The following is a 25,597-nucleotide window of genomic DNA, read 5'->3' as shown; positions in this document are numbered from 1 at the left end:
TTCGAACATAACCCTCGTGTAAAACTCCGTGTAGGGTCGTGTTGATTTCTGTAATTCAAATATTGTTTTGTTTTTTTATAAGTTTAAAGTATAGTAATAAGTTTGGAGTAATATTAAAAGCAATAAGTGGGTTGAGCATTTTTTTGTTAATTTATGTCAACTTTTAAGGATTTTAGATTTAATTTGATTAATTACCATTAAGATCGAATCTATCGAGGTCTGTTGAAGGAAAATCAAAAGGTTTTTGTGTGGTAGGAAGAGCAATGGTAATATTTAATGACTTGTTTATACATAAACATATGTACCGTTGTGTAATAAAAAACAGACATGATTATTGTTCGATGAGGAGAAACGTGGGGTCACATCTTTAGGAATATGCATGAATTTAGCATAGCGCATGAATAAAGCAGTATTGTTCGGTATGTTGTTTAAATAAATGATAGATTTGCTGAATATTTTGTAGCTAGTAGGGATGTCCATTAGCGTAACTAGCAATACATCTTGAGGGGGGGGGCTAGGGATTTTGTTTTATAAAAAATGAAGAATAATATCATTAAAAATAAATTAAATACATTTTTTGAATAAAACGTTTACACTCGCGTTTGCATGAATTCCTCTATCAATAAATTTTATTGACTTTTTTGCAAATTTTGCAAAGAAATAAAAACTGACACGTATTTTTTGAACACAGAAAAATAATATTAACTAAATAAAAATGGAAAAAATCATTTTTACTACATCACAAGCAAATAAAAATTAATATTTAGCCAAGAGTCATCGTTCAGTCAAAATTCAAGATTTCACTGGGGGTGCCAGCTAGGGAATGCAATCTCGCAAATGCGGGATCGCTCTGTGATTCCGCGGGCTCAAATTTGCGGGATTTACCGTGCGGGATCTGCGGGATCGACACCAGGGGACTCCCCTTACGGCTTGGCCATTAAAAATAAGTGAAACAAGCAGGTTAGTTATTAGATTTCTTTCTGGCGTGCGTAAGTGAAGAAAAGCGTTTAACTAGTACTTGTGGACAATTTCGTCAAATAAACTGCCGGACATAATTATCGGGACAAGCAAAATTTTAGGGTAAATTTAAAGTTGTATATCTCTTGAACTAAAAAAGATTTTGGGATGCGGTTTGGACCAGGTTTTAGATGCATCTATTGTGATTAAGATACCATGTGATTTTCGAAAATATATTTAGCGAATTCTCGTATACAGGTGGTTTTATAAGAGTGTGAAAATTTGGTCAAGATTCTTTTTTACCGTAAATTTATTTACAGTTTTTAAAAAATCGAAATTTTTACCAAGTACGACTAATCTGTATTGAAATTAAAAAAAAAACAATTTGATCGGTTTTTTATTTTTTTTTGTTTTAAGGAAAATACGACGTTTTTTCGAAAAATATGCATTTTTAGTCATACGATGGTCCTAAATGGTACAAAAAGCTTTGTACATTCTGCATATCCCAAAAAATTATTGATATAGAGTGTATCTAAAAGCAAATAACTAACACAAATTGAAAAAAAAAACCTTCAACATCAGAATAATATTTTTATTTATAAAATAAGTAGATAAATTATAATAAAATTTAAGTTTATTTAATATTAAATATCTTTTTTGAACACCCTGTATACATCGGTCCAAATTTCTGTTCAGCTAGTTTAAGATACACGCTATATCAGTATATTGTGAGCCTATGCAAATTGTGCAATTGGCCTTTTGTACCATTTAGGACTATAAATGCATATTTTTCGAAAAATCTCGTATACAAAATACTCGTACAAAAAATTTAAAAAAAACACCAAATTGTTTTTTCTAATTTCAATACAGATTAGTCGTACATAGTTAAAATTTCGATTTTTCAAAAATTGTAAATTTCGGTAGAAAAAATTCTTGACCAAATTTGTACACTATTATAAAACACTCTGTATACGAGAATTCGCTAAATATATTTTCGAAAACCACATAGCATCTTAATCACGTCTAAAACCTGGTCCCAACCGCATCCCAAAATCGGAGAGAGAAAAGAAGAGCATTTATTGTTTACAATCCCGCAATTTTGCGGATTCGCGTGATTGATTGCTTTATTCACGCGGGTTTGCAGGATTCAGATTTTGGTGCGGGATTGCATTCCCTAGTGCCAGCAGTACCTGGAAGTCTCGGCGCCCCGTGCCCACCTGTTGTTACTTACGTCAATGGTATTAGCGTAACTAGCAATTCATCCTGGGGGGGTCTGGGGCTGACCCCAGGGGGCCTAGGTCTTTTGTTTTTTAAAAAATGAAGAATAATTTAAAAAACACTTTTTTGAATAAAACGTTTTCATGAATAATTTATGAATAAATTTTATAGACTTGGTTATCAAACCGTGTTCCCGTAGATTACTTAAATACCTACAAATTTTCTAAAAAAATAAAAATTAACACATTTTTTGAACACAACAAAATAATATTAACTAAACAAAACTAGAAAACGGAATTTTTACTACATCACAAGCAAATAAAAATTAATATGTAGCCAAGAGTCATAATTCAAGATTTCTCTGAGTGGTGCCCAGCGGTACCTGGGGGAGTGGGCGGCACCCCTGTAGTTACGCCAATGGCCAATGGGGATGTTAATAGGGGACTGAATCATATAACATACCGATTTGGTCATTTTAGAAGTGTAGCCTGGATTTTAACGTGTAAAGCTTGATTTTCATGCATCCGTTGTCTGACGATACGATGATACGATATTAATTTTATTGGTTGAATTTAAAGACTTCCATTGGTTAGAAACGGTTAATCAATCTTTAAATTCAACCAATAAAATTAATATCGTATCATCGTATGGTCGGACAACGGATGCATAAAAATCAAGCTTAAGACAGAGAATAATATACCGGTTGACAGACAGAGAGACAAAATCAAAAACGGCATACAATGTTGCCGGTTTTTACGTTTGTGTAGAAAAAAAATTAACTATTTTAAAAACTTTCATGTATACTACTAAAATGAATACATCTAAGCTAAATATAATCTTTTACATCTGTAGTAAAATTAGTAACTAATTGTGGAAAATAAGGTTCCAACCAACGTATGTATTTCGTATGTTGTAACATATCAAATATAAAGGCAATGAAAGTCTAAAACATATTTTTTCCTATTTTATTAGGTGTGTCATATTTGCCAACAACTTTTATGGACTTTACAGTTTTTAAATACTGTTACAAATATGGTGTCAAGACGTAGGTGAAAATTATGAAAATATTTCGGGGAAGATTCACTTAGAATCGTCACAGTTTTTAAAAGAAAGTGAAGGTGTTAATGTAATGTAAACACTGAGAAAGCTAGAAGGTGGTAAATGTCTGTGTATATTAATTCATGGAGGTTGAAACCACAAAAAAACGGAAAATTAATGATAAGACCAAAAATGGAGAATAAAGATGATAAAAGTGAATGAAATGAGAAGTAGATATTTTAATAATAAAGGGAGAATATGGTCAAATATATAAAATTAAATATAAATATAAGTCTTCTTTTATAAGACCATCTTTAAAACACTTAATAACATATAGTCGACGTAGAAACTTATTTTGTCCCATTTCTGTTATTTCGATAAACACATTTGCTATTTCATTAGCATTTATATTTTCGGACTGGTCTGTATGGATCTTAATCACGCCTACTTCTTTGACCCACTGTCAACTTCATCAGGTCATCAGGTAAGACTGGTTTTCTCTGCATACAATGTTACTGGAGATAACAATTATTATTTGTAGAAATTTCTACATTTTTACAGCAAATCTTTATTTTTTGTAACTTAAAAATATACGTTTTTTTTATTTTATAGAAAATTACAGATATTTTATAAAATTTCAATAGACATAATTTATCGTTCAGAACCTTATTAGAGAAGAAATTAGTAGCTTTTTAATACTTTTGGGTTTACAATCATTCAAACAAAGTCTAAAAAATACAATTACAATTAATAGAATATTCTAGCAAGAACTTGCAGCTTGCGGTGCTTAGTTGTATCCATAAAGAAGGCCTAATAATTTATTAGCTTATAAAACAATAACTTTTTTCTTTCACACCACACTTCCTCTTGACGGATGATAATCAAAGAACAAAATGGGATTACTCGCAAATTTTGAAGTATAATTAGCGGCAAAAGTTAAAGTTTGTTGAATATTTTTACTAATTGAAAATTATTACCACTAATTTTGTTATTCTGAATGCTTACTAATTGCTATTGAAATTAAAGGAACACACTTCTTCGCTAATTGAAACCACTAATTTATTCCACTATCCACTAATTTCGAAGTTCTGAATGAAGCTTTAAAAATAATTCCGCAAAATGAATGGAACTTAAAATTCAAAATCTCTTTGTAAATAAATCTGTAAAAGAACTATTCTGAGGCTTTAATTATGAATACCCTTTTTTGTAAAGCATTAGAGTGTACAAGAAAGAGCTTTTAGTATCAAGGGTATGGTTAAAAAAATTAAATTGTGCATGAAGCATGCTGCGTATGATGCCGGATCAGTAAAAAAATATCCTCATCTGTTTTGAATGAGATCAACGTTCTAGTTAATCTATCTTTCTAGTTAGTTCTATCTACTAGGTTAAGTTATATAACGACAAAACAAAACATTACTTCACCACAATCCACCAAAACACTTTATTTTTGCACTGGATGCGCGTTTCGCTAACCATGCGTTAGCATCATCCGCAGATGATACTAGCATGACGCAAATAGTGAAAGAATTGCGTTGGGAGACTTTTGCGGCATTTTTTTACATTCTATGTTTTTGATTGGTTTTAATATTTTTACATAATCCTCAAAACAAATGAGATGATGGAAACTATTTTCGATCGTTGACGCACACTGGAAAAAGCATGTATCTCGTATGTTGTATTATATCGAAAATAAAGGCAACGAAAGTCTAAGGGTGTGTACAGACCTGACGAGATGAGAGTGAGACGAGCGCGAGATATTCTAAAGTTTAGACGGATCCTATCTATAGGGATATAGCATAGCTTATCTCTATCAACACCATTTATATTAACTATAAAATACCATATGATCGAAAAGTTTTAAGATAAAGCGCGCTTTGTGTGATGACAGATGACGGATGTGATGACGTTTTATGCCGAAGTTAAAGCTCGCTTTAATCATACGTTGTATCTGTGGTTGTATAAAATAAAGAACGAATTTTTAAAACGGCTCAAGTTTCGTTTACTAGAAATGTAAGAAATATTTTGATTATTTAGTATTTGGAAGCCTTTTCGAATAGTATGTAATAAAAAATTTTCTGCGGAAATCCATCCTTTTCGAGTTTTTCAACTTTAGACTAGCTGAAATCAGGGCTACTTTCGTTTACTTGGAAACAGTTATGTAAGAAATATTTGTTTAGTTAGTTAGTACTTGAAAGCCTTTTTGAATAGTAGGTCACAATAATTTTTCTGCGGAAATGCATCATTTTCAGTTTTTCAACTTTAGAATTGCTGAAATCAGGGCTACTTTAGTTTAGTTGAAATCAGTTATGTAAGAAATATTTGTTTATTTAGTACTTGGAAGTCTTTCCAAATAGTAAGCATGAAAATTTTTCTGCGAAAATTACCATGAAATCAGTTACGTACATGAAAACGCGTTTCTGTTTTTCATTCTAGAAATGTTTCTAAATAGACACGCAAAAAAGCTTCTTGCGGAACTGTACCATTTTCATTTATTGATAAAATATTAGCTTACTTCGGGTTTTTCTTATTACCGATTCTGAACCGTCCAAGAACTGTGATACGCATGCGCAGAAGGAAATACGGAGAAATTGTTTCATTAGCGCATGCGCGGCAGAGTTCTAGGACAGTTCAGAATCAGTAATAATAAGAATCCGAACAAAGCTAAAAGTACTCGGCAATTGGAATTCGTACAGACGCGTTTTTGCTTACAACGTGTTTTGGTTTGGTTTGTTGGTTCATTTTTGTTTATTTTCGTTTTTTTCTCGGTACTGATGTTTAAATTACAATATCTACTAGGTTAAGTTCATACCTATATAGAAAAATTGTTTAGAATATAAAGCAGGAACATGTTTTTATGTAACCGATTTCAGTTATTCTAAAGTCGGAAAAAAGAGAAAGAGAATGACGCATTTCCGCTGAGAAATTTTTATGATTTTGTGTTTGGGGAGGCTCTTATATACTGGATGTTTTGTTGTTTCCTTTATAAATTATTTGAAGTAAAAAAAAACTTCACCCATTAAAACGATTACGTAGAAACATATTGAAATATAAACAGGACAAAATATCATTTTATAAAATCTACATTCAGTTTCAATAAAAGTTGACCAGAACAAAAAAAAAACTTACCGCCGATCTAATATCAATATTTTTCTCATAAACACTTCTTGTATGCTATGCCGGTGGCCTTGGCGTTGCGTCATTCTTCTGATTATTTCGAAATATAGCTCCGCCACTATATCATAATATAAAGCTAATCTCGTTCTATTGTGGCTCGTAATAAGACTCTTTTCGGTACAGTTCAATATCTTAAGGATTTTATTACCAGAGGATAGTAACGAAGTGAATGGGTCTGTTTTTTTATTTTTATTTCGGGCGAAAAAACCGGCTCTGTTCTAACGAAAATAAATTAACTTTCTCTCAAAAGCCGTTTGTAGTTCTTTTTTGTCTTTTTATTGCCTTCTCGGTTCGGAATTTGCTCACCATCGAACAAAATTCATTATACGGATCGGTTGGCTGCATATTTTTAAAGATGAGACTAATTTTTTGATTGCGGATTTCAAAACAGTTATCGTCGCTTCTGGTACGAAGTGTGTCTGGAAATTCCTATTAATTTGTGGTTTATATTTTATTGTTTTTAATATTCCACAAAGAAGATTGAAAATATTTAGATTATCTCAGACCAAGAAGGGCTTAACGGTAAAAATGATAGGGGAAGTTTACCTAAAACGGGATACTTAAGGTTTGGATCTGGTTTCTGAAAAAGTTTAAGTATAAAATCAGGGACAAGCCTCGTAGTGAACATACCAAACATAACTTTATTCAAAAAATAAACATAACATATAAAACTATTAAACATAAGGAAAAAAAAAGAATCTTCTTGCGAGAGTCAAATTTCCCATTTTAGGAACATATATATATCTAAAACGGGATCAGTAGTGTTTCTAAAATGGGATTATATTTCCAAGCACAGATCACATATGAAAAAACTGGTTTCACTGTCTGACACACCGCAAGCTTCGTGGACCCATCTTTGGCAGGAACTGCATCGAATCCACTGGTCACCAGGTTTGCTGCTTAAAAAATCTACTTCACAATTAAAAGCACACAGGATTTTCTTGATCATTACTGTTTTCTGTGGTCAATCCCACCTTTTTGGTATTTTTGTCCTTCATTTTTGTTTAACATCTTTTTGGTCTCTATATAGTCTTGTTTGTTGCTTCATCAGTCTTCTTTTCGGCCGAACTATTTTTCTGTGGTTTCGAGATTTTCTTTATTGATTTTCCCCTCGATAACAAACTTTACGTCTTTTTGCCTGTATACTGGCATTCAATTCATCTTTATAAGGTGTACTCGTTAAAATGGCGGCTTTACCTCTATTTGCAGTTTTCGCTGCCCTTCTTAATGTTGCTTTTGGGTATGGTTGAACCATTTCTGGTGTAACACTATCATGCAGTATTTTGATTAGAGGTGTATCATCATCACTGGAGAAGCTATCATCTGACACATGAGGACGAGTTGATTTTGAATGTGGCAGTGTGGGATTCGAATATGAAGTAGATAGAGGTGGTGTTTGGTGCCTGATTGGAAATGGTTGTACTCTGTCTGGTGAGACCTCTTCTGTTGGATGCGATTCATTTTCTAGCTGATCAGTGGGATCAGCAGCTATAAACATATCGTCAGTGAAAACATGGCGATTAACGGGAAATAAGCCTGTTTCTAAAATGGGATACATCCCATTTTAGAAGCAGATGCCCTGTCCCATTTTATCAACACATCAATGTATGAACAAAAAATACGACACGTTATCCATATAAGAATATAACCTTAACATATCATACGTTAAGTGGTCGTTTATATCCTATTAGTTGGTAAAAAATATATCGCTGCCATCTCATTGACCATAAAGACAAAAAACTTATGTTTGTAGATCTAAATTTTTACAAGAAATGTGTTAAAAACTTAAAAACTCACCTAGCGTCGTTGCACCAGCTACGATTTTAGTCAAACTGCTAAAGGTTACTCACACACTAACAGAAACTATTAGGTGAATTGCACAATAGATGGCGCTGCATGTACTACAAAACAATTAGGGTATCCCGTTTTACCACAGTATCCCATTTTCGGTAAACTTCTCCTACAACCCTTTATTAACAAATTTAAAGAAGGCGATCATTCTTCTCAATTCTCTTTTCCATTCTTCCTTTATTAACAATCAGTTGTTAAAAGTAAAGATGTACCTAAAGAAAATGAGAAAAAAATCACTTCTAAAGTATTCAACGCTAAAATCATTGTTTTATTGGCTATTTTCATAATATTTAGTTCAGTTAACAATTTTTTCAATAGGAACTCGCAGCAATGAACATTAAACGTGCATAAGGTCGGGTCAGCGAATATACACTATCAGACAAAAGTAGAGAAACTTTTTAAAACTCGTCGGATTTAAAAAACCTCCAATATTTAAAATAATGTTTGTTTTAAACATACTTCCTTTTAGCAATACCATCATTTTTTGCCACATTCCAAATTTACCTTATCAGGTTTTTATTTATAATATGGACACAAATATTTTTGAAGGGACATAAATAAAGAAACCAACATAAAAATTGACCATACTTAGTAGTTATTTGCTTAAGGTGAAAACTGTTGATATTCTGACTTACATTTTTACTAAATATCTTCTTCTTAAAGTGCCTATCCTCTTTGGATGTTGGCTATCACATCGATCCATATTACTTTGTTCACTGCCGTTCTGAACAAAGCTGTTGACGTCAATCCGGTCCATGTTCGTAGATTTCGCAGCTACGATATTCGTCTGCGTCCCGCTGACCTTCTGCCTTCTATTTTTCCCTGCAGTATGAGTTGGAGTAGGCCGGTATTTCTCGTTCCGCATGATGTGTCCGAAGTATTCCAGTTTTCTGCGTTTGACATTCACCAGAAACTCCAACTCCTTGTTGATGTGGTGTAGTACACTGTTGTAGACTCATTTGACACGCAATGCACCCACGAAATCCTAAGCATGCGCCGATAGCACCACATCTGAAATGCCTCCACACGCTTGCATGATGCATCGGTAAGGGTCCACGCCTCTGCTCCATACAGAAGTGTTGCGAGCACGTAGCATTACTAAATATGCCACGCGGAAAATATTTGTCTGGAGATCCTCCCGAAAAAATAATCAACCCACATCGGAATGGTGTACGGCAAATGGACATAAGCAAAATGTTTAATTTGTATAAGTCTGTCATTAGCAACACGATTTCCAATTTCAAAACTAGCAATTCCTTAAAGACTATTAAAAAAAGTGGTCGACCAAGGAAAACAACGAAAAAAACATTGATATGATAATTAAGAAAATCGCCTTAACTAATCCGCATAAATCGGCAAATCAAATTTTGAGTGAATTATCTGGTATCAATATAAGCTCTAAGACCATCCAAGGAAGGCTAAGGGAAGCGGGATTATTTAGCAGAAGGAGCAGCCAAAAAACCACTCATCAGTAAGAAGAACCAGAAGGCCCGATTTATATACCTTCGCAAAAAAAATATTTTCACTGGTTGACGAATGACCGAAAAAAGGTCCTGTTTTCAGATGAAAGCAAATCAATATATTTGGATCCGATGGCATATCGTGGATACATCGCCCAGAAGGGAAAAGATTTGATCCAAAGTATACCAAGGCCACTAAACATGGTGGTGGATTTTGCTACTCACGGTTACTCTACCCATTATTAATTTTATTAGGTTAGCAACAACTATGTACTTGTAATTTTTATATTAATTTTTGTCCCTATAGTTTTTTATTTAACTGAATAAAATCTTAAGTTTCCGTGAAATATGTGATTACCTATTTCATTTAAATAAGAACTACTTAAGTATCTTTAATTTTAGCAATGCATAAAATGACCTCAGTCCCTGCGTTAACAAATAAGACACAATTTTAAAAAGTTTCTCTACTTTTGTCCGATAGTGTGAAAAACAAAACTATTTAAAATATCTAAATACGACTAATACAGTACTTTTCATTACAGTTGAGGGTTGGAACCTTTGGTGTTACACAGCAAAATAAAAACACTAAATCACCACAATACACCAAAACACTTTTACTTTTACACTGGACGCGCGTTTCGCTAATCATGTTAGCATCATCAGCAGATGATTATAAACTTCTTTTAGTTTATAATCATCATATAAACTAAAAGAAGTTTATAATCATCTGCTGATGATGCTAACATGATTAGCGAAACGCGCGTCCAGTGTAAAAGTAAAAGTGTTTTGGTGTATTGTGGTGATTTAGTGTTTTTATTTTACAGTACTTTTCAAGAAATGCACCCGCTACAGAGGTCTAGACATTAATTACGAAACAATATTACATAGAAAAGTTTTTGGGAATGTTAAGACACACAAGTGAAACTTAATTTTGACAATACAAGGTGATTACCAGTTGGGGGTTAGAACCGTTGGTGTTACAAACAGCAAACTAAAACACTAATTTACCACAATACACCAAAAACGCACTATTACTTTTTTTATAATCTCTAGGACCTTCTAACCAAATTCTAACCGTATCACAGGTAATAAATTATTATACGCACCATAGTAGTTCTGCGGTTAATCAATTTTCTGACCTATATTCTTCTTTTGCGTCTTGGTTTTTAACGTAATAGAATTTCTGTTAATTCTAGTGCCATTATCTTGGCGGTTTGAAGTATAGAGCCTTACGCACTGTCTCCATTTTGAATAAACTAATAGAAGCCTTTTGACATTAGATGTGTAAACTGGAAATATGCTTTCAAGTCAGTGATGAATTCAAGCGGTGATTCAAATGACTTAATCAATTCACTTGACTCGTGTAAACGCGCCTTAACTCAGCATTATGGGTAGTTGAGTTCCTCTCCAAGTATGGTTAATATACCTTAAAATATTTTATAAATGTAAGTGAAATGTCGAGTTCCCGACTCAGTAATGGCATGCACGGTCAAAATCTGGAAAACGTTCTAGTTTTACACCAGCCGTGAAAGCCTACATTCTTGGCTAGCTATTTACAACGGAATACAGCTTTAAAAAAATTAGATAGATATTTTTAAAAGCCGAATTTAAAACCAGCTTTTCTCTGATCATACGGATATGGATATAATGAGTATCCAAAAGTATGTTTTTCTCAAAATCTGGATAACGATTTAGTTTTGAACCGGCTGCGGCCGTGAAAGTTATATTTCCAAACTATTGCATTATTGCATTTGTTTTATTCTAAAATACCATACGATCGAAAAAAGGCGTGAGAGACGGCGTGGAAAAGAAGATCGCCCTCATTTGTTATATAAAATTATACGGGGAATGTCATCAATCGTCATTTTCAAGCCAACTAATTGTCATTTTTTCGATTACACTGTATATTTATCTAATTTTGTCAATCAACCATTAACTATTGTTAGTCAACTATTAACAAAATATTTATGTTAGAAGGATGTTAGTTAATGGAATTCAAGAAGGACATTAAATATTATCGTTAATTAATAGAAGCATAATTTAAATACTCGTAAAATACTCAGAATATTCATAAGTGGTTTCTTTTACTTTCACTTTTATCTAAGAAATATACCTTTACATAAGAAAAATTTAGGAGTTTGAATTTCCTAAAAAACTCCCAAAAGGTTTATAGTTCTTAATACATTATTGTAGAATTAATTATAATATATTATCAAAATAATAATATAATTATATAATAATAATATTATTAATTAATAATATATTATCAAAATTTATAATAATTAAAAAAAGTGTTTTCTGTAAGCCTCCTTCATCAACCATTTCTAATTTTAATCATAATGTAGTTATAAAAAAATGGGTGGTCAAAAACAATACTATGTTATAAAAAGATACTTTTAAAGGTAATAATTATTCTTCAAGAAAGGTTAAACCTTGTAGAAAAAGAACTTTATATAAATATTATTTTATAATTACTTACTAAGGACACTATTCCACCCATTTTTCATTAAAATCCAATCAACATTTATGTCTTTTATCCCATAATACGACATTATACAATTAATGTTGACACGGTAGATACATACGTATTTTATACACGAATACACGGCATTAATTATATATAATTAACTTCAGTATTATTTCCCGATGCCTTGGCCAGAAGCTTATATAATAAAAAGCCATGCTAAGCAATCAAAAGAGATAGATGGTATAGGTCTTTCAACTAGACTTTGAGATTATCACTTAGTAAGTGGCAGTGGCGGATACAGAGGGAGGGCCCATGGGGCCCGGGCCCCCCCTAAAGTCTGTGAATTGTGTAAAATGTTAGGCTTTTGGGCAAAAAATGGCGCCTTAAAAAGCATATTCTACATTGCTTTTCATTTTGGCCCCCCCCTAAAATAAATTCCTGTATCCGCCCCTGGTAAGTGGTATTATTCTATTCTTTTAGAATCTCCTTCTTTACTATTATTGTACTTGCAGACTTTTCCCTGTGAAACCAAAAAAAAAGGCCTTTAATGTCTAGCAATGATATACAGGGTACAATAATTTCAAAATGGCAGTAGGGTATATCTCTTGTCACCCTGTGTGTGTGTGCGCGCGTGTGTCGTGTGTATCTGTATATCTGTACATTTGTAAAATAATATTATAGGACGTCTTTTCGAGAACTAACTTTGATAGAAAACGTGTATTTAGGAGATTGAATACTCGATAATTAGACTGCAACTTAATTAAATTAATTATATTATCAGATTTTTTATTAATTAGAATTAAAATAACTTGATAATTTTATAGGGAACACACTACATAAGTTACATTTTTAAGCTTATTCTCAGATTTATTAATGTGACATACATACATTTATATATTTATACCGGGTGCGTCTCAAAAGTGGCTCACCCCTATAACTATTTTATTTTCTCAGATAAATAAACGAGATTTGGTATGTTAGTATATGTCATAAATTAGGGATTTATTGCCGTATTCAATTGTTTTCGGTCACTTCCTGTTTCACCGGAAATAACTACAACTGCTAATTTTTAAATGGCACCCCTGGGTATTTTTTTACTTTATCATATGTCAACTTTTGACATTTTCACTCTTAAAAACATCGTATTTCAATCAAAATTTTTTAATAAAATCAATGTAGAGTGTCATGGTTTTGTTAAAAACTCGTTTTAATCAAGGAGCCTTGAAAAAATAGATTTGATTGTCTAATGTTTTTCGTGTCTTGTCCTGGCCGGATAAAAGATGCCTAAATCGTATTTTTAATATAATATCTCAATTTTTTGAAATGGAACGAGGTTAGATTAGCATATTTGAAAAAAACATATTTTTACGAATACTTTGGTACCACACATTTTGTATTTCGACTCAAATTGTCGTTATGAACCCCATGTTACAATCTCAAATAAACCGTTTGAGAAAATGTCAAAAGTTGACATATATGATATGTCATTCTATTCAGAGTTTCATTTTCTATCGAATAAAGTAAAAAATATTGAGGGTGCCATTTAAAAATCAAAATTTGTAGTCATTTCCGGTGAAACAAGAAGTGAACGAAAACAACTGAATACGTCAATCAATCCTGATTTATGTCATATTACTAATGATACTAATAATCACTAATGTACCAAATCTCGTTTTTTATCTAAAACAATAAAAAAGTCATAGGGGTGAGCCACTTTTGAGAAATATCCGGTATGTTTATATACCGTATGATCGAATAAAAACGGCGTCCAGTTGGCTTGGAAATGACGATCGATGGCGTTTCCTACATAAATTTACATATAAAATGACAGCAATCTTCATTTCATAGCCATCGCTGACGCCGTTTTTATTCGATCATACGGTATTTGTACTAATTTGATTAATATTTTACAGTGTATCTACTCATGAAGATGACGTAAAAAGATAAATTATTAAATATAAAATGTTGTGGTGACTGTGGTGAGTGTTGGCGAAATCGAAGGCTTCAATCTCTTAGCAGAGGACAGAGGATAGAAATAAAAAAAATATATTTATCACCGGAATTTGTCGAATAAAAGTACGAAGAAAGTTTTTTGACCTGATGCGTAGGAAACCCGGAAAAGATCGGTTAACCGCAGACACGTGTTTTTGGCATACGGCTTTCATCCGTGCTGTTCATTCAATTATAATCTGACAACTAGGATCTGAGAAATACATAAAGAACATAGTTAGCATCAAATAGCTACCTAGACTGACTTAGAACAAAAATCTTATATTTAGTAGCTTAAAAACTTTTATTATTAAAAAAATATAATTTGTTATTTGTCAGATTTGTAATTAATAGTATACAGTTCATACCAAATAAACTTTTAGTCACGTGATTAAGCTTGGCCGGCACAGCGTTGCCCACTTTCATATAGGAGTACCTTCTTTTAATTAAAACATTTTAGGAAACAAAATTAAATTCATAATAAATATATCAACAGTTATTATTTACATCAACAAAACTTACCTTCTTAACAGCACTGGAGGGACATAAAGGGCCATTACTACCGGTTTCCCGTTTAAAATATTCTGATAAAGTTGCGATGAGTTTTTTACGGCTATTAAACTATCTCGTACCTCTTCGCACTAAAAGAGGTTCTACAAAGAACAATGTTCGACTGCAAGGACTGCTAGTAAACATTTTCAAGCTTAAAGTACCATAACACTATTTATTTAAACCAAAAACTCGTAATACAAAACTTAAGTGTCAAAACGAATGACTAATAAATAAATAAATTGAACATAACGGCAACTTGACATTTTTTACAGCAGAGCTACTACCTGAATCCCTAGCGTGAAATTTCAATTCCAGTTAATTAGCACTGCGCCGAATATGTCCATGGTTGGCAACAATGAATTTAAAAATCGCGCCCCCGATTACGTAACTAAAAGTTTAATTGATATGAAATATAGGTACTGAGTCTGTGGTTCAATCCTTGTGAAACATCGTTGAAATATTAGTCTATACTAATATATAAAATCCTTAAGTGACTGACTCACTGATTAATCACGATCCTGCTCAAATCACTCAACGTAAGAAGCTCAATTTTGGCATACAGGTTGATTCTAGGGTGTAGAGGTTCGATAAGAAGGGATTTTTCGAAATTCCAGTTCCAAGAGGGTGAAATCAGCCCTCAAATATTACAATATTTTTTATTTAAAAAACGGTCAAGTTTCCGAAAAAACGCTTAAACGCGTATATTTTATTTTGTTTTTTACATATTTTAAGATTTTTTAAAAATATATACAGGGCGTTTCGAAAAATCCGGTCATTGATTAATCACGATCAAAGCGCTTGACGTAAAAAGTTGATTTTCGGAAAACGGATTGACTTTAGGGTGTAGAGGTTCGATAAGAAGGTATTTTTTGAAACTCGAATTCTAAGGGGGTGAAACCACCCCTCAAATATTAGAATATTTTTTTTATTTAAAAACCGGTGAGTTTTTCGGAAAAACTCTTAAACACGTATATTTTATTTTGTTGTTTTACATATTTTAAGATTTAAAAAAAAATTATGCAGGGTGTTTCATAAAATATGACCATTGAGTAATCACGATTGACTGTGGGGTGTAGAGGTTCGATAAGGAGGGGTTTCTCGAATCTCAAATTCCAAAAGGGTGAAAACGCCCCTCAAATACATATTACAATATTTGTTATTTAAAAAACGGTTAGTCTTTCGGGAAAACGCTTGGACACGCATAATTTATTTTATTTTTTACATATTTTGAAATTTGTTAAAAAATCATACAGGGTGTTCCAAAAATTTGGGTAATTGATTAAACACGATTCTGCTTAAACTGCTTGACGTAAAAAACTTATTTTTGGTAAACGGATTTTTCGGAAGTCAAATTCCAACGAGATGAAACAACCCCTCAAATATTACCAAGTTATATAATAATATCGCCGTATTGTTTTTCTCATGCTGACAAAAATGTGAGAAAATTTTATCCAGTTTGTATGTTAATGGAAATTCTTGCTTTGCTTTATCATCACCATTACAGATGATTAATTCGACGCGAACGAAGCCGCGGGTACACGCTAGTTATTATATAAAGTATTTACTAATATAATATTAGTTAACTAAATCTTTAATATTATAAAAATAAGTAAATTTTCGATTTATTTCAGTTAAAAACATTCATACGAGACTGTAAAACAAGATTATTCACTCAATGGAGATGTCTATTTGAAAAGAATTAATTCAGTTTTGCCGTGCCTAATTTTTCAATCTTTCTCCTAGTTATATCAAGAATTGTGAGTTACGAAAATCGGACTTTCGTCACGTCTAGTAACAGCGTGAATAGGTATTACTCGCTTATTTATTTATACCAAATAAGCGATTCAGCTATGTCGGAATTAATTTAACAAACTGATTTTTTAGTGACTTGTAAATCTACTTGTCCAGAGTCATGATGAAAATTCAATCAACTTTTTATTTGCTCCTATTTTTTAATAGAGTCCCCTTAATAATAGTGCCGGTCGATAGAGATTACAGGGTGCTACAAATTTGAGGTACGAGCATTGGCATTCTCGGTAACAATAAAGCCGGTCCCAGACACTACGTGTATTTGGCGAATATTCGGTATTCGAGCTTATTTGCGTAGCGTGTGGGAGGTTACGCTTCGACGAAGATTCGTACTTCGTCATTTTCCCAGCGGTTGTCGGTAAACTGGCACGAATCAAAGGAGCTCGTAGTGCGGCGTAGTCAACTTCGAAATTACCTGAAATTACTCCCAGACGCTACGGCTATTTGTTTTGTTGAAAATCAAGACGTCCCCCGTCGCCCGGCGGCGTTGCTCTACTACCGGAAATATTTGTCATTGGACGCATTTTTTCAAATAACGTAGCGTGTGGGAAGGTGGCCGAAGCCGCAGTACATAATCCGAATGCACGTAGTGTCTTGGACCGACTTAATAGATACGAACATGGTTAAATTGGGGCAAAGTTGCCCTTTAGGATGTTCACGAAGATGCTATAATTTTTTTTTAATTTCAAGGATTGCTGAGTTTTTTGGAAAAAACTGATTTTTTTGAAAATCATTTTTATTTTTTCCTGGCGTTACTTTTTAGGAAATCAACAAATTAATTGCATATTCTAATTGCCACTGTATTAGGGCTATCTGATAGTATTTTTAGATTTTCAAATTAGCTTTTTAACTCGGTCTCCTGAGTACAATGATATGTCACACTTAATATTTTTTTTGTTTCGGACATTTGAACATAATTTATTTAAATTAATTTTTAAACTAGTTTTTTTTAAAGATTTAATCTATTCATCGTTACAATATTGATAAGCTTTCAAACGGTAAAACATTGAATGCGGAAAATCAAATGCAATAACTAAAGGGTCATTACTTGGCGTAATTTATAAAAGTGAAATCAATACATTTCAATATTTACAATGAAGAGTACCAAATGCATTCGGAACTATAACAAGAAGTTATGTTCAAAGAGCTATAAGTAAGATTGAACAAAAAATAAATTTGTACATTAGGGAGGGTGGTAACCCTTTCGATCATGTTGTAGAAACTACTTTATAGAAGTTGATTTATTTATAATAACTATGATTAATATTATGAATATTATTAGATCGTACATTGAGATTCCAAATTCACAATAAAAAAGGAAGATAATATCGCTGACCTGGATATTATTTATTTGAATCTTTGAATTAGCTCGATTTTCCTAATTCAATGCGCAATATTTAATTAGCGCTGATCAATAATTATTGCGATGAATATAATCAGATTAAATAATTTAAAAAACCAGAGTCGTACTTTAAATAATAAATAGTTTTGTTGTTGTTAAGGTACCCAAAACAAAAAAAGTATCAAGTGTGGCATATCATTATACTCAGGAGACCGAGTTCTTTCAAAACCTGAAATAAAAAATGCAGGTCCTTATTTAAAAAAATTAAGTTGGCCTCTGTATTTTACAAATTATCAGCTAATTTGAATAGGCATAATAAAGTGGCTATGAGAATAAGAAATTAGTTTTTTGATTTTCTAAAAAGTAAGGCAAGGAAAAAATAAAATTGATTTTCCAAAAAATCCGTTTTTTCCAAAAAACTCAGCAATCCTTTTTTAAAATTCCCAAATTTTTAAAACTTTTTTGATGGCATCTTGGTGAACATCTCAAGGCGCAACTTTGCCCCAATTTAACTATCTTCATAGCTATTCGGTTTCCGGGACACCAACGCTCGTACCTCGAATTTGTAGCACCCTTTATACAGGGTGTCCCAATATTCCGTGGACATAGAACTATTACGTATTTTTGGAATGAAAATAAGTTCATTGGATACAATTTACCTCTATACAAAAGTGCTTCGTTTGTCCGCTAGAGGGCATCAAACTTTAAAAAAATAAACACATTTTTTCAGATGTTTTAAGAACCGTTATTTCTATTTGAATCAGATTTTGGGTGTCTATGTTTTGCTAAGTGCTTTAACATTTAGCTTTCACATAAATCCCTAGATGAATTTTAGTATAAATATTTTCCAAGTCCACCGACGACAGATTTTCTTTTCGCAAAACGATGCTTCTAGTATTTATTACATTTTTTATCTCTTGTAGAAAAACACTACATCGCATAGTTTTTGAGAAAACATTTTTTGAAGAATTTATTTTTACAAAGCAGACCTAGAAAATATACAGAAGTTCTGATATTCCGTGAACAAAGAATAACTACATATTTTTTTGGATCAAAATATCGTTTGTCTGTTAGAGGGCATCAATCAAAAATAAACCCGAACGTTAATTAATTTAAAAATTATTATTTTTAAAGATTTTTATGAAGCCTATTGTCAAATATAATTTGTGATACTAACATAAAATACCATATTTTCGCTAACTAGATTATTAGAGCATAATAGATTTTATGCGCTTCCATAGATGGATGTGACAAAAAACATTTTTTATAAGTTAGCTTTGAAAAAGTATTTCTTCCTAAAAATGTATGCACGGTGGCGTTTTTTACAAGAGACAAAAATGTAGTAAATACTAAAGAGACCATTTTACAAAAAGAAATTTGGCCTTCGGTCGTGTCGGAAAATATTTATACTAAAATTTCCGTACTTTTTCCTGATTTTTATAAAAGTCAAATGTTTGGTTTGGTTTGATATCTTCTAGCGGACCAATGAAGCTCTTTTGTATAGAGGTAAATTGTGTCAAGTGTGAACTTATTTTCATTCCAAAAATACGTAGTAGTTCTATGTCCACGGAATATTGAGATACCCTGTATTGTACAGGGTGGGTCAAATTGGACGCTTTTAAAGGGAAACACCCTTTTCTATAGGAGATAGACGAAAACTAATATCGGTGTCTGAAGCTCAATTTTCATCAAAAACATGATGGTGAAAACCGCACATCAATATATGTTACCGTTTCGGAGATACGGGGTGTTTTTCAAAAATGTGCATTTTTAACAAATCGCTGTAACTTTTTTGCTATGGAAAATTTTGTATTTCTATGAAAACATTTCCAAAGCACCTTTTTACATAGGATTTAATGGTTTAAGTATATATTTTTTTAAATTAATAAGTTAAGGGTTATCAACAGAAAAATTGATTTTTTATTTGGGACACCCTCTATATTTTTAATTAACTGAAAAGAATTTAAAATTACCTTTCCAAAAATATAGCACACTTGATATTTTGTTATAATCCCCTTCGAAATACAGAATTTTTAAAAGGTCGCCACTTTTAACTAGTAGGCTTTGGACCCCTTATTGATGATATGCCCTTAATGGAACTCGAAAACATATTTTTCGAGCAAGACGACGCACCGCCTCTGAACGCCGAAGTTATCAACAAATTTTTGCAGCCAATTTCAAGAATAATTGAATAACTAACAAAGATCCCAGCCGTTGGCTGTCGAGGCCGCCTGACTTAGTGCCCATGGATCTAATCCTATGGATATATTTGCGGAAGAATAAAGATTCCTTATTCTTCTGTATAATCTAGACAAGAATTAAAAATACTTAGCAGTTATGAGAGGGTATCTTTCACCCCCACTGGGTTAATGAATTCCGCGAGAAATGTTCAAAAACTGCTCCGTCTATCCATAACGGAAGACGGTCGATATGTCGAACATCTGTAGCAAAATCTCATGTCTTGGTTTGCTATTTATTGTTATTAAGTTTATACTTTAAATGTGTTGATGTTGGTTAAATATATTTTAAATTGTTATAAAATTCTGCATCTCTCATAACAAATATTATTTTCGCTTTAATTGATTCTCACAGCTAGAATTTTTTATTCTTCCGCAAATATATCCATAGGATTAGATCCATGGGCACTAAGTCAGGCGGCCTCGACAGCCAACGGCTGGGATCTTTGTTAGTTATTCAATTATTCTTGAAATTGGCTGCAAAAATTTGCTGACAACTTCTGCGTTCTGAGGCGGTGCCTCGTCTTGCTGGAAAAATATGTTTTCGAGTTCCATTAGGGGCAGATCATCAATAAGGGGTTCAAAGCCTACTAGTTAAAAGTGGCGAACTTATAAAAATTCTGTATTTCGAAGGGGACTATAACAAAATATAAAGGTATTTTTGGAAAGGAAATTTTAAGTTCTTTTCACTTAATTAAAAATATACAGGGTGTGTTTCTGTTGATAACTCTTAAATAATTAACTTTAAAAAAGTTATACTTAAACCATTAAATTCTACGTAAAAAAGTGCTTTGGAAATGTTTTCACAAAAATACAAAATTTTCCATAGAAAAAAGTTACAGCGATTTGTTAAAAATGCATATTTTTGAAAAACACCCCGTAACTCATAAACGGTAACAGATATCTGTTATGTTTTTGATAAAAATTGGGCTCCAGACACCGATATTAGTTTTTGTCTATCTCCTATAGAAAAGGGTGTTTCCATTTAAAAGCGTCGAATTTGACCCACCCTGTACAAAATTATAACAAAATTATATTATTTCACTATGCTTACAAAAACTCAAATCTCTTGTTAGCATAGGTATCATTAAAGACGTTATGGAGGTTGTTATATAAAATTTCACTTTAAATTACATTATAAATTACACCAATTTGTTAGATTCTTATAAACTTATTCTTTAACACATAGTTTAAATACACATTTAATCGGCGTATATGTAATTACAGAGAAAGTGCAACATATAAATAGCATGTTCTACTGTGCTCTTAACTCTACAATCTGTTATTACTGTTGGTTTTCTTTTATAGGGAAAAGTAAAGAACAATGAAACATTGTATCATTATTTCATATGGAAGTTATATTGTCATATAAGCTTTCCATTGACTGTTTTTCAGATTGTAAAAAGGCCTAAAAATACTTTAATTCCCTTCATGAACCATGCTTTGAAAAATTACACCTAACTATACCTTAGAAATGCGGATTCTTTTTCTCTTTTAGTTACAATAGGTCTTTGGTCTTTGTTGGTTAACGTAGAACTACTAAAATCATAAAATCACTTTGTCCCCTGTGGCACAGATTATACAGATTATAATCTTTGTTTTTTCTTTATTGTTTTTCGTGGTTCCAATTTTCGGAATCGGTCACTAGTTAGGTGACTAGTTTCCGCACAATGCACGCCCACTTATGGCCTCTAAAATTGTGCACAGCGCCTGACCGGCACAGTTATTAGAGAGATATCGGAAAACCGAATAGCGTCATCCAGTATTTACGCGTACCTTATTATGTTACGATATGCGCGAGTCAACGCAACACCCGCTAATAACGTTACCGCTTACCGCCTGACGTAATTTGCGGATCAATTACACCAAGCGCTCTTTCTAAATAACCTCTGGTAACGTTTAAAAATTGCTTAAATCGGCATGTGCGGGTATTTGACAACCGGAGCCGGCCGGCGAGATCTTTTATTTTAGGTTAGGTTTGAATTGTTTTGAATTATTGGTTTAGTTTTATTAGGTAATTTGATATTTAAGTAGCTGGGATTAGTTTTAATTAAATAAATATGGCTCAAAATATGGATTCCACCTCTTCCAATACTAAAGAACCTATAAAGAGTCTGAGGTTTACAACAGATGACGACTTAGCCCTTCTAAGAGAATTTGTTGCTTGTTGCCCTAAACCCATTGGCAGACGTTGAACAATAAAGCACTGGAAGTAAGCACTTTAGCCCTTTAGTTTTAAAATACCTAGTAAACAAAACAATTGCAAAGTTTTAAATTCAAAGTTAGGTTAAGTTTAAATAGCGGACGCGACGCGATCATAATTCTTTCCGAACCGATAACTATAAATGAAGCTAAGAGTTAATACCACCTCACGTAAAAGGAAATAACACCTGGCAAGCATATTAATGTCCATGCACGCTATTCGGTTTAGCGATATCTCTCTATTACGCTGTTTATTGTTATTTTACGCGAGTTTATTTTTGCGCACAGGAAATTTGACTCGTTTGCACATCGTCATAAAAAACAATTTTCGTACCACGAATTAGGGACAAGATTTTTATCTGTATACTTATAGGATACCTAATCTGTGCCTGTGGCATAACATTAATGCCTGGCTCTATAAAGTACTGCCAGTAGGCTGTTTCGAGACCAATACATACTGGATGTTAGGAAAGACCAGCCCTACTGCACAATTCGAGCCGTGTGTAGTAAAAAAGTTGTATTAACAGTATTAAAATACTTTTAATACAACTTCGCATCAAGAGTGCCCCGTATATATTCTTGGTTGGTTTTAATCAATTTAGAAAATAAAACAGTAACGCGAAACAAAATTATATCGCGACATACTTCTGATCTGCCTACAACGGCTAAAAGCATTATTAAGATACGGCCACCGGGTATTATGTACGGTAAATTGTTTTTACCATATCTTTTAATATCATAATGTTGATTGCTTCCTCCCATGCAAGTATAAGTATTAGTATTAGGAATACTTGAACCGCACTAATAACATTAGTTTTCTTCGTTTTTCACATCTCGAACCGGTCATCATAACTCGGTAAATCTTGAAATAGTGCGTAATTATTTCGTATTAGTTGTTTGATTTATTCTGTATGTTAAATCTATAATTGGATTAAAAAAGAAATAAAAAGAAACACAATTGTATGACAGCTGAATTAATTGATATATTGTACTGGACATATTAATCTAGTAGATTTGAATTCTTTTATATCATCTAATATAAAAAATTCTCATGTCACAGTTTTAGTTACCATACTCCTCCGAAACTGCTTGACTTATTTTGATGAAATTTTATTTACTGGGTGGTTAATCGACGTTGGAAATTTTATGCAAATTTTGAACTGTTTAAATATTGGCTTTCCTATTGATTTTATAGGGAAGTCATAAATAGATATTTTAAAGGTCTACACATGCCTATATAATTTGAACACATACCAAATTTGAACAATGTTGAACAAACCGATTTTGAGTAATTTGAGAAAAACTCTCGGAAAAACTGCATCTATTTTCAAATTAAAACTGAACAGGTAACAATCAAATACCAATCAAAAATCGACATACTTAAGGTGTGAACGTCATTTTTAATATTCAGTATTAGTAATAACACAGATTAAGTATACTATATGTATACAGATAAAAATCTTATCCCTAATTCGTGGTACGAAAATTGTTTTTTGTGACGATGTGCAAACGAGTCAAATTTCCTGTGCGCAAAAATAAACTCGCGTAAATAACAATAAACAACGTAATAGAGGGATATCGCTAAACCGAATAGCGTGCATGGACGTTAATAAGGCCAGGTGTTATTTCCTTTAGGTGAGGTGGTATTAACTCTCTTCATTTATAGTTATCGGATCGGAAAGAATTCTGTTCGTGTCGCGTCCGCTATTTAAACTTAACCTAACTTTGAATTTAAAACTTTGAAATTGTCTTGTTTACTAGGTATTTTAAAACTAAAGGGCTAAAGTGCTTATTTCCAGTGGTTTATTGTTCAACGTCTGCCAGTGGGTTTAGGGCAACAAGCAACAAATTCTCTTAGAAGGGCTAAGTCGTCATCTGCTGTAAACCTAAGCCTCTTTATAGGTTCTTTAATATTGGAAGAGGTGGAATCCATATTTTGGGCCATATTTATTTAATTAAAACTAATCCCAGCTACTTAAATATCAAACTACCTAATAAAACTAAAGTAATAATTCAAGACAATTCAAACATAACCTAAAATATAAAATCTCGCCGGCCGGCCCAGGTTGTCAAATACCCGCACATGCCCATTTAAGCAATTTTTAAACGTTATTTAGAAATAGCGCTTGGTGTAATTGATCCGCAAATTACGTCAGGCGTAACGTTATTAGCGGGCGTTGCGTTAAAAATTGACTCGCGCATATCGTAACCTTGATAAGGTACGCGTAAATTCTGCATGACGCTATTCGATTTTCCGATATCTCTCTAATAACTGTGCCGGTCAGGCGCTGTGCACAATTTTAGAGGCCATAAGTGGGCGTGCTATGTGCGCAAACTAGTAACCTAAAACCTAACTATTTCCCGATTCCGAAAATTGGAACCACGAAAAACAATAAAGAAAAAACAAAGTTTATAATCTGTATAATCTGTGGTAATAATTTATTGTTATATACATAAAAAAAACTGAGCATGATAAAATGGTATCTACTACGCAAGAAATAGTTTAGACAATGTATCTGACATCTTTCGGTTAATTTCTCTTGAATATTAAAATTTTATTTAAATTAAATTACTTTTGACAATGACAAAATCATAGTTTGTAAACCTAAGGTATGTCGCTGTATTACTGGTGTTGCAATCTTTTTTAAATTAATCAAAACCGGCTGATCCAAAATTGTTCAAATTTGGCATGTGTATTTATCACATACATAAGCCTTTAATAATCTATTTACCGACTTCGCTAGAGTAGCCAATATTTGACCAGTTCAAAATTTGCATGGAATTTCCTATGTTTCCAAAGGCGATGCACCACCCGGTATATATTCAGTAGGTCTGAGAATAGGTTGTTATTTATTTTTTAGATTGTCCACCCCATTTTTTTTATTTGTTGTATTCTGAACTGTATTCCGGAAACTTCGGCAGCATATTTTGCACATAAAAATAAGTAAAAAAGTTCGTTTAAATTTATGTCCTTAAATGCTTCGTTTTGGAGATACAGGGTGAAGAAGTTTCATTTTTATTTCGATTTTTTTCCTAATAAGATAAGATACTAAATTCCTAATAATTTCTGAACTAAATGCGGTATTTGGATGAAAATTAGGGGAAAATGGGGGTTTTCCAACATGAGAAATTTGATTTCGATGTCAATAAGAATCCTACTTGTAGGGGGTGCCACCTACATATTTTTTAACTGTTTTGAAGAGTAATAACTTTTTGTCCGTCCCTGTACTACACTACTTAGTGAAAAAAAATATATACATTTGTGCCTTTTTCTACGTAAAAAATGTCCATTGGTAAAAAT

At 32.5% G+C, this 25,597-nt stretch overlaps 1 protein-coding gene across 1 annotated transcript in view; it reads left to right on the top strand.

Moving 5' to 3' along the window:
• LOC115874374 (serine-rich adhesin for platelets) overlaps nucleotides 1–25,597 on the top strand; it is a 217,560-nt gene that overhangs the window by 12,200 nt on the left and 179,763 nt on the right. The gene's annotated exons all lie outside the window — the stretch shown is intronic.

Source organism: Sitophilus oryzae, unplaced genomic scaffold (assembly GCF_002938485.1).
Source record: "Sitophilus oryzae breed Bouriz unplaced genomic scaffold, Soryzae_2.0 scaffold_1274_pilon_pilon, whole genome shotgun sequence".
NCBI classification, from domain to species: domain Eukaryota; kingdom Metazoa; phylum Arthropoda; class Insecta; order Coleoptera; family Curculionidae; genus Sitophilus; species Sitophilus oryzae.
The sequence above is the reverse complement of the archived record's forward strand: the minus strand, read 5'-3'. Positions and strand labels throughout refer to the sequence as shown.